Raw genomic sequence first — 11754 nt, forward strand, 5'->3', positions numbered from 1 at the left:
TGCTATGGAATGCTCAACATGACCTTGTTGTTTTAACCTTAGTGCTACTTGATAGGCTGATTTCACGCTGAAAATCCAGTTCAGTTTGTCTCTACCTGCAATCCGTGATAATGGAATGGCCATTATCTCTATCCGAGTAAGATATGCAAATAAATCAAAAAGCTTCTCCCTATCCCATTGCCGAGAATTTGCATCAATTAGCTCACTTACCATCATATTTGGCCGAGGCTCCCCAATGAAAACAGGCTTATGTGAAAGCCACCTATGGGTTGAGACTTCAATGGTTCTTCCATCACCCATCTGCTAGATTGAACCCTCCTAAATCAGATCTCTTGCTGCCAACAAACTCCGCCACACATAAGATGGGTTGTTACCAAGCACTGCCTCCATGAAAGTGCACGTTGGAAAATATCTTGATTTGTACACCCTATAGAACAAGAAATGTGTATCTAGGATTAACTGCCATGCTTGTTTTGCCAATAAAGCTAAGTTAAAGGCTTGTTTTGCCAATAAAGCTAAGTTAAAGGCTTGGATGTCTTGGAACCCCATGCCACCCTTTTTCTTTGGAGTGCATAATTTCTTCCAATTAATCCAATGAATTTTCTTTTCATCCTTCGTTTGTCCCTACCAATATTTTGTCAACGTAGAATTTATGGTATCACATAGTGCCTTAGGGATTTTGAACATTCCCATAGCGTATGTAGGGATTGCTTGCACCACCATTTTGATTAGGATCTCTCTACCTACTTTAGAAATATATTTCTCCTTTCATCCCATCACTCTTCTTGTGATTTTTTCCCAAAGGTCTTTAAAGGTGTTGACCTTTGATTTTCCACCCACCATTGGGAGGCCCAAATACTTTTCACAATTTTCCATGATCTTAGCCCCCATCATTCCTTGTATTTCCACTTTGACCTTCGGTTTTGTGTTCTGACTAAAGAACAATGTCGTCTTCTGCCTATTGATTGCTTGACCTAATGCTTGCTCATATTGACTTAGTGATTCAAGGAGATGTTGGCAGTCCCCCTCCGTAGCCTGGCAAAAAATGTAACTATCATCTGCAAAAAGAAGATGTGAGATACACACCCATTTGTGCAAGACAATATTCCATGTAGGTTTTGGGAAGCAACTGCATGGCGGATTAAGGAAGATAGACCTTCGACACATAACATAAATAAGTAGGGAGACAATGGGTCACCCTATTTGAGACCTCAAGATGGAGTAATGTACCCTCTTGGTTCACCATTTATAAGCATCGAATAGGAGGCTGTACATACTGTTTCCAGTGCCAACTGCACCCACTGTTCATCAATTCCCAATTTGAGCATAATACTTCTGAGGAATCCTCACTCCACATGGTCATAGGCTTTGCTTATATCCACTTTGATGGCCATTTACCCCTTCTTTCCCGTTCTTTTATTCCTCATCTTGTATAATATCTCAAAAGCTACAGTAGTGTTATTAGTAATTAGGCCTCGTCAATGGACCGAGCCGACCTGGCCTGACCCCTTTTTTCTTGGCCCATGGGTCTAATGGATTGGGCTTAATGGGTTTGTTAACTAGTCAATGGGCTTGGGCCACCAACCAACTCGTCACCACATTTGCTATGTACAGCTTTAATTTCTTTTGTTCCATCTTATTTTATCCTCTCTACCCTATCAAAAATTTTCCAAACTTCACTTTTTAATTTTATATTAGTAAAACTTGGATTTGAGCCAAGTGTAGTATTATTATTAGTTGGTACATTAGATGTAGGGGAAACTGGGGATATGGGGGAACCAATTGACTCAAAATGTTGCCCTTGCTCATCTAGATCATCTAGTATGATGTGATCATTTCTATGAGTCATTTTAAAATTTTGAAAACTAACAAAAATAACGTATAAAAATAATGAGACAGCAAGTACATAATAAAAGTTATGAAAAGATGTTACCCAATCAATCGATTTTGAGACAAATAGCTTCCACAGTTCCACTCCAATTTGAAGAAGTTGATTTTCAAATGCAATTGGATGCTCAAGCCTCCAAGTTCCAAGCCTCCAACTTGAAGAATTTGATTATTTGGTACTTGTAATTGTATAAATATAACTATTAAAAATATAATACTATTATTCTATAGAGTATATAACTATAAGAGGGCAAAAATAATAAGAGATGAAAAATTGAGAATAGTTTGCCGAGCAAGCTACCTAGCAGACCCAATCTCCAATACATTAAAAATATTACTAGGCAATCCCCTCAAGCCCATGCGCTTATACTCAACACATTTGAAGATTTAGAAGGACTTGTACTCTCTTACATACGCACAAAATGTCCCAAAACTTATACTATTGGACCCCTCCATGCAATTCTTAAATCTAAACTTGAATCCAAAATGGCATTGTTGCTATCTGGTCTCTAAATAGCCTCTTTGAAGTGAACAAAAGTTTCATAGTATGGCTCAATGCTCAACCTTTGAAATCTGTAATCTATGTAAGCTTTGGAAGCATTATAGTCATGACAAAGGAAGAGCTCATGAGTTTTGGTATGGTTTGATTAATAGCAAGAAACACTTTTTATGGCTATAAGGCCTAACTTGGTGACCCAAAAAGCCAAGGTCAAATTCCACATGAACTTGTTGAAGGGACAAAGGATCGAAGGTATATGGTGGGTTGGGTCCTACAAGAGGAGGTTTTGGCCCACCAGGTTGTAGGTGGGTTTTTGACTCATATGGATGGAACTCTACCTTAGAAAGCATGGTGGCTGGGTGCCCATGATTTGTTGGCCTTACTTTGCTGATCAACAAGTAAATAGTAGGTTTGTGAGTGAGGTCTGGAAGTTGGGAATGGATATGAAGGATATGTGTGATAGATTTATAGTAGAAAAAATGGTGAATCATCTAATGGAGGGGCGGACAAAGATTTTCATTAAATCAATTGTTGAGAAGGCTAGGTTGGCCAAAGAAAGTGTGACCAAATGTGGGCTTCTCACTGTAATTTGGACCATTTGATTAAGGATATATGGTTAATGAGCATCACTACAACCAAATAGTATGTACTATCATTTCTTGAGTTGTTATTGTTTAGAATTCTAGTACCAGGTGGTTTTCCTTATAATTGCAAATTAAGAAAGATGATACTTTTCAAATTTTTATGGTGATAAATGTGGTGACAATTTTTTCTTCCTTTTCATAATGAATGGCCTAGTTTATTGTAATTAATGTATCATAAAAATGATGTCACTAATGAATCCATGTAAAGGATAAGTTAGTCCTTTTTTTTATAATTATTTTTATCTTTTTATGAATAAGATAAAATTTCAACCTATGACGTTCATTCCATATGATTTCAAAAAATAAAAAATCAACTTATGGCATCCACTCCATGATGATTTCTCATTATCATCAATGATCCATTTGTTTTTTAATGTAGGCAATGCTAGAACCTCAGATCTCATATTCAGTAATGAAAAGATTTTACTAATTGAATTAACTAGAACCCACCAAAAAGTTCGTCCAATTATTGCCACAACTTACACGAATATAAATTATCCCTATTGTTACACATCATGACATTAATTAGGCCAAAATGGGTAACTAGACATAAGATTCCAACTATATAATTAGTTGTCAACGTTTTCAAACTTTATTTTTTACTAGCATCTCGAGTTTCAAAGACTCGATTTTGGCAATATAAATTGAGTCTCCAAGACTCGATTTCCATGGCCTAATCATATCCGATGTGGCATATTTTTTCACATGGCGACTACATGGAAATCAAGTTTCTAACACAAAAAAATTTTGAGTATCATGTACAAGCCGATATACCCAAAAACAATTTAAGAAATCCCAAACACATCAATCCCAATCCTAGAGACTCAGATCAGAGGGAGAGAAAGAGCTCACCTCACTAGCCAGGCGTGGCCGGGGCTCGCGCGCAGCCTGGGTTGCGCGCGGCCTGGGTCACATGCGGCCTTGGGCCTCGTATGGCCTGGGTCGCGCACGATGGTAGATCTCGATCTTCTCGTTCTGTTTTTTTTTTTTTTTTTTTTTTTTTCTCTGGGTTCTTCTCCGATCTTCTCTCTTTCTGTTTCTGGTTTTTTTTTTTTTNAATTGAGAATAGTTTAGGGAGAGTTTGAATTTGAGAGATTTTTTGTAAGTAAATGAGAGAAATGTGATAGGTATTTATAGATTGGATACTTAAACACAAAAAAAAATAAAAATAATGAGAACTGACTTTTGTTCAAACAGTAAGCATTCTTAAAGGAAATATTTGAAGAATCAAATATCAATTCTTAAAGGAAATATTTGAAGAATCAAATATCAATTCTTAAAGGAAAGAATTTCTTCCAACAATAAGCTTTTTTTTTTTTTTTAAAGGAATTTCTTCTATAATTGTAGCTTGTAAGGAAAGAATTGGAATTTATCAAAGGAAAGAATGACTTTCTTTCCAAAGGCATAGAGGTCAGAGGGCAACGGTCATCTTAGTAACTTAGTTTTAAAAATCAAAGCTACTAGACTAATAACAATATATATATATATATATATATATTATTATGTATATTGTATCACAATCACTCCAAGTATTTAGTGGTTAGGCGTGTGGTCTTAAAGTTTTTATGAATTATAAATATTAGTAAAATTTGTTACTAACATTTGTTTTGTTTCTCAACAAAGAAACGTTTATGTCAAATTTCTTACTAATGAGAAGTATGGTAATCACTCTAGAAAATGAAGATATGGATTGCTTAATAAGAAGTATGTCAGGCATGGAAAATTTTCTCCAAATCTGAGACTTACCTAGTTTTTGCCGAGCAAGCTACCTAGCAGACCCAAATCTCCAATACATTAAAAATATTACTAGGCAATCCCCTCAAGCCCATGCGCTTATACTCAACACATTTGAAGATTTAGAAGGACTTGTACTCTCTTACATACGCACAAAATGTCCCAAAACTTATACTATTGGACCCCTCCATGCAATTCTTAAATCTAAACTTGAATCCAAAATGGCATTGTTGCTATCTTGGTCTCTAAATAGCCTCTTTGAAGTGAACAAAAGTTTCATAGTATGGCTCAATGCTCAACCTTTGAAATCTGTAATCTATGTAAGCTTTGGAAGCATTATAGTCATGACAAAGGAAGAGCTCATAGAGTTTTGGTATGGTTTGATTAATAGCAAGAAACACTTTTTATGGCTATAAGGCCTAACTTGGTGACCCAAAAAGCCAAGGTCAAATTCCACATGAACTTGTTGAAGGGACAAAGGATCGAAGGTATATGGTGGGTTGGGTCCTACAAGAGGAGGTTTTGGCCCACCAGGTTGTAGGTGGGTTTTTGACTCATAGTGGATGGAACTCTACCTTAGAAAGCATGGTGGCTGGGGTGCCCATGATTTGTTGGCCTTACTTTGCTGATCAACAAGTAAATAGTAGGTTTGTGAGTGAGGTCTGGAAGTTGGGAATGGATATGAAGGATATGTGTGATAGATTTATAGTAGAAAAAATCGTGAATCTCTCTAGAGGGGACACAAAATTCATGTTTTTTTTTTTTTTTTTTTTTTTTTTTTCTCTGGGTTCTTCTCTGTCGTTCTGGTTCCTCTCTGATTTGTTTTTATTTATAAGGGTTATAAATCGAGTCTCTAAAACTCGATTTCCATGTGGTCACCACGTGGAAACATATGTCACATCGGATATGATTAGGCCATGAAAATCGAGTCTTGGAGACTCGATTTATAGGCCAAAATCGAGTCTTTGAAACTCGAGATGCTAATAAAAAATATAGTTTAAAAATGTTGACAACTAATTATATAGTTGGAATCTTATGTCTAGTTACCCATTTTGGCCCATTAATTAATGATAAGTCATAATCATTAATGACATGTTCCTTTTTAGGATGCATACTTGCATAAAAATGATTACTGCAGTAACATATGTTGTTGCAAAAAAACACTAAACACTATTACAGCACACCAAATACCATAAAGAGGCCTCCATCCAGTGTGCTATTTAAAAAGAAGTAGCACACTGTAGTAACTAGAAAGTACTTATTTTTTTAATCATTTCTCTCTCTTCTCATTCCTTTCAACAATTTCTCTCATATTTTTCAATCATTTCTCTTTCCTCTCTCTTGGTTGATTTATATTATTTTAATAAGTTGAATAAAAAAATAAGAAATAATGTATTGGGTGAATTATGAAATTGTGTGTTAAAGTAGAAAAATAGTATTTTGACTCTTTGAGTGTTAAAGTAGCATTATTTTTGAAGAAACCAGGTGATGAATGCTCTTATGTGATATTATGTGTATTCTCATATAACAATAAAAAGAAGTACTATTTTTAAGTAAGTAATCAATAAATAGTATTAATTATTAAAAAAAAAATAGTAAAGTGTATTTTGGGTTCTTGTAGGCTTGCAGCTCGATTTAGGACATGAATAAGAATAGAAATAATCTTTTGTTAACGGTAATCTGTTTCAAAAAAAAGTAGAAATAGTTCTAAAAAAATGAAGATTGGAAGTCAGGGAATCATCTACAGTATTTTCTTAGGGGCTGAAATTTTGTTTTGTTTTGAAGTTCATCTGATGTTTCATTCTTAAAAAAAAAAATAAAAAATAAAAAAAAGAAAAAGAAAAGAAAAAGAGACTGGTATATATCCACCCCTAACTTGGACACTTCTACTTTGAGCGGACCATTTTTGTCAAAGACTATAAATTGTTCCATTAAGCACTACGACCTTCAAAATGTTTACTTAATGGAAGCTCAATAAATAGACCAATTAATAATTTATTCAAGAAACACAAGACTTTATTAGTGATTATTTATTTCTTCAAGAAAGACAAGAATAGAACGAAGATATGTAATTAATTAAGCACTCTAGGGCTTAATATGAGGAATCCCTCTTGTTAAATTTAGTCTCTGTTGGATTATCAATGAAAAATGAAAAATTATTTTACTATTCAGTTTATTTTTGCTATTATTCATAAGCTCCGTTGTACTTTTTGGTACTATTTATGGGCTCACTATACTATTTCAGCTAACTTTTACCTTTATCTATAGTACTTTCAGTAATTAGTTTTCAATTTCACCAAAATAAGTAGTATTCAAATAGACCCTAGAGAAAGCCAATGTTGTTGCTTATGCATTCATCAAACTCCACAAAAATGCTCCTCCACTCATTTGGTAGCTTGACCATGTTTTTTCCCCCTGAATATTTGGTAGTTTGTGCCATTATCAACATGCCTCCACTATACTATTTCAGCTAACTTTTATCTTTATCTATAGTACTTTCAATAATAAGTTTTCAATTTCACCAAAATAAGCAGTATTCAAATAGACCCTAGAGAAGCCAATGTTGTTGCTTATGCACTCACCAACTCCACAAAAATGCTCCTCCACTCATTTGGTAGCTTGAACATGTTTTTTCCCCCTGAATATTTGGTAGTTTGCGCCTGTATCAACATGTCGTCAACAACTTAAGTAGCTATTTCATATATTCTTATTCCAGCTTAGTTGGTTTTTATTTTACAACTTCACCATGACAATTATGAAAATATACTTTAGATTAGTCAAATGTTTTCGGCCTGAGTTTTTTTTTTTTTTTTTTTTTTTTAATGCTTGTCTTCTTAATAATTGAAAATAGTCAGGTGAGTCAGGTCCTATCCTGCCCCATCACTTGCCTGGGCTTTAGTACGATGTTTCATCTCATAGCCACACGTTGTGCAACTTGTGATACGAAGAAGTCATAACAGACTAAGAATGAGTGATCATTCATCAAGCCCAGATGTGTAGGGTCTTCCAAGGTTTGCCCAGAGATTATGTTCCATGTGATATCTGTGGCATCGAGGAAGCCATGCAAACCTGACAAATAAAGCGAAGATCAGATTACGACAAAAAATAAAAGTTATGTTAGAATTATAGACATTGGCATTTTATGCCGACAAAATTTCTCCACAAGTACGTATGAGCATACAATGGCCACAAGCAGAAACCACAAACCACAAGAGCAGTTTAAAGGGTCACAACACCTAAAGAAAAGTGAGGTAAAACCACAAACCTAAAGAAAAGTATATGCATATAGAACCCTGACTGCCACATGTAGCAATTAGCGCCCTAGAAGAATCACTACAACAAACTTTAGTTATTTCAACCTTCTTTTATTGAGAGTTTACTAAAATCTGTCGATACAATCTGTGAATACAAATACACTAAGTTAAATTACTAAACTTTTATCTCAAAGGTTATTAAGTCCCTCAGAATAAGTTAAAACACCCCCTGAAATAAATGTGAAAGAAAAAGAGCGGGTACAAAACATTCACATTTTTCAGCCCACAACCCTTGATAAAAGATGACAAAATTTTCAGCCCTTGAAAACAGCCCACAAAAAAATTTAAAAAGCCACAAAGCAAAAAATACCAATATTTGTTCATGTTAATGTGTATAGTTTTGTGAGATTTAGGCCCAACTAGATTACTTGTATAACACATATTCTTGTACTACACTCTTACTTATACTGCACTCATATGTTTCCTATATAAAGGCACTCGTGTATATTCTTTCAATGAGAAATACAATACAATTATTCAGTATTTCTAACATGGTATCAGAGCCACCTTCCTGTGGCCATGATTTTCTATCCTTATGGTATATTTAAGAGCAATCTTTGTCTTCCTTGGTATTTTTTAACTGCGTTCAACTTATTTAACTTTCTAATGCTGCTATCAAAACTCTCTAGTATAGTCACGCTACCGTTAGAAGTTGCATCAACACTGCAAGACCATTGCCTTTCTCAAACTATTGTCATAGAGCCAAACTTTATTCAAAGGATCTTTTCAACCTTATCAAATCTTAAAATTTTTTTTCAAGGTTCCATCTTGAATTTGAGAGAGGGTGTTAGAGATATATTAGCTCATTATCATAGGCACAAGTCTAATTCTACTTTGTGTGCAGACCAAGTCTTCTACTTGTACTAGAAGTCTATTAGTCTAAGGTTTAGTCTACTATATATACACATATTATGATTCATTGTAACACAGGATTTGTGTTACACTATAATATATTATTGATGTAACCCTTTAGGGTTTCCTCCATAGATATAGGCTGTTAGGCTGAACCACATAACCCTCATGTGTTATTGTGTTTTATACTTTATGCTTTCGTTTTTGCATCCATATTAGCATATTCAACATAGTGTATTAATACAACTATATTCAACATATTCAACATTGTATCCACATCTAGTTGAGCTTAATGCGCATTTAACTCCCTTAAGGGGGAAACCATTTTCTAATCCCTCGCTTTACAGACGCTTGGTTGGCAACCTAATTTATCTCACTGTCACTCGTCTAGACATTTCCTATGCTATTGACCAGGTGAGCCAGTATCTGTTTGCTCCACGATCGACTCACTATGATGCTGTTCTCGCATTCTTCGATACCTAAAGGGCACTCTATTACATGGTCTTTTCTACTCTGCTCAGTCCCCTCTTATTCTCCGTGCATTTTCTGATGTTGATTGGGCAGGAGATCCCACTGATCGTAGGTCCACCACTAGTTATTACTTTCTTCTTGGTTCTTCTCTGATTTCTTGGCAAAACAAAAAACAAACTCATGTGACCTGCTCCAGGTGAGCCAGTATCTGTTTGCTCCATGATCGACTTACTATGATGTTGTTCTATACATTCTTCGATACTTAAAGGGCACTCTATTCCATAGTCTTTTCTATTCCACTCAGTCCCCTCTTATTCTCTGTACATTTTTTTTTATGCTGATTGGGCAAGAGATCCCACTGATCGCAGGTCCACCACTAGTTATTGCTTTCTTCTTAGTTCTTCTCTGATTTCTTGGCAAAGTAAAAAACAAACTTATGTGACCCGCTCCAGTACTGAAGCAGAATATCGTGCCCTTGCCGATACCACATCTGAGCTCTTTTGGTTACGATGACTTCTCAAAGACTTAGGTCTGTCTACATCCTCTGCTACTCCTATTTATTATGACAACCAAAGTGTCATTCATATTGCTCACACTGATGTTTTCCATAAACGAACTAAACACATCTAGATTGATTGTCATTTTATCCGTTATCATTTTGTCCATAGTGCTCTCAAGCTAATCTCAATCCCCTCTAAATATCAACTTGCAAATATCTTCACCAAGTCACATCCTAAGGGACCCTTTCGTACTTTGATTGATAACTTCAAGTTGGTCTCACATCCACCTTGAGCTTGAAAGGGACTGTTAATGTGTATAGTGTTGTGGGCTTTAGGCCCAACTAGATTACTTGTATAGCACACATTCTTGTACTACACTCTTACTTGTACTGCACTCATATGCCTTCTATATAAAGGCTTATAGGCCACAATCTGAATGACCCTTTGTGATTAAACCAATTAATTACTTAGCCAAGTTATTAATTAATCAATTTATCATGCAATTTCGTGAAAGCACAAACAAATCACCAAATAACTAAATATGCAGCGAAAATTAAATGACACAGTAATTTATTTACGAATGGGGAAAAATCTCGCGACAAAAACCCCACCGGGTGATTTTCAGGTCACCACTCCCGAAACTTTACTATTATCAAATCAAGCGGTTACAAGTAAAGGAATCCCAAGTACCTTACCAACCTACAGTTGAACCCTTACCCCAATACCCAATTGGACTTAATCTGTAGCGACAGTTTCCACCTTTGATGCACGGCTCCCAAGTACGTGACTAACCAATACGCGGATTTCAGTACGCGACTTCAAAACACCAACTTAAGGAAGAAAGGTTGACTACAAAGTTCTTCAGTTCATCCTACACGATGAAGATCAGGAAGATGCTTGGTCAAAAAATCCTATGGTACAAATACACAGCAACTTCTTCAGAGAAGATAAACTAGGTCAAGAACTTCGTCTTTTGATCACAATTTGCTTGAACAGAGATTGCTCAATAGGTTTGCAACTTGTGTCACACTTGACGGCTCTTAAAACAATCCTTTTATATGTTTAGCGTTTGGAGAAAAGAAGGCCCAAAAACATATTCATGGATCTCAAGAAAATCAGATTAGAAAATCTGAAATTTTAAATCTTGACAGATAGCAGGTGTCGAGGTAGCTATCGAGCAGGTTTCGAGTTTTAATGAAATTGCACTTCAGCTTGCTTTTTCTTGGACAAACTTGATGACTTCAACACTTGACCTTGAAACCTTGTTTCTTGAAGTATTAAAAATACCTAGAACTACTCAATTACAAGTAGAGTGCGTTTTGTCAAAGGATTAGTCAATTTACATAAATAAGTGACATTTGTTCTTAATAAGTGAAAACACATATGTCCTAACAATCTCCCCCTTTGGCAATCCGTGACAAAACCACAACAAGCAAATGAACATATGAGAGAAGTCATAAATCACTAATCTCATATTCACTTGTTGAATACAATAAAATCTATCCTAACACAAACTCTTGAAAACTTTGCAAGAAGAGAGTTTATATGGCAAGTAGACTTTGACAACCTGTATTTCTGAAACACTTTAAACAAAACTCATCAAGGCATCTTGTGTGAAACAGAAATAATAGATTGCATACAAATATAATGAACATGTGTATAAAGATAGAGAAGAAACAACACATGAAGAAAGAGGTGAAAGAAACATACATCCACATATATAAAGAAGTATAAGTACAATGTATGTGAAAATGGTCAAAGGACCTTATATACAAGATCAATGTATCTATAAAGGATAGAAAAGAAAAGATACATAAAAACCTTACTACATCCCTCAAGAATATCAACACTCT

At 35.2% G+C, this 11754-nt stretch overlaps 2 pseudogenes; both read left to right on the forward strand.

Moving 5' to 3' along the window:
• Positions 1 to 1926: 1926 nt before the first annotated feature.
• On the forward strand, positions 1927 to 3029 carry LOC136070261 (7-deoxyloganetic acid glucosyltransferase-like; annotated as a pseudogene).
• A 1659-nt stretch (positions 3030 to 4688) lies between these two features.
• On the forward strand, positions 4689 to 9554 carry LOC136070262 (7-deoxyloganetic acid glucosyltransferase-like; annotated as a pseudogene).
• The last annotated feature ends 2200 nt before the right edge of the window (positions 9555 to 11754 follow it).

The sequence above is a fragment of the Quercus suber genome, unplaced genomic scaffold (genome assembly GCF_002906115.3).
Source record: "Quercus suber isolate HL8 unplaced genomic scaffold, Cork oak 2.0 scaffold_221, whole genome shotgun sequence".
In the NCBI taxonomy this organism is placed as follows: domain Eukaryota; kingdom Viridiplantae; phylum Streptophyta; class Magnoliopsida; order Fagales; family Fagaceae; genus Quercus; species Quercus suber.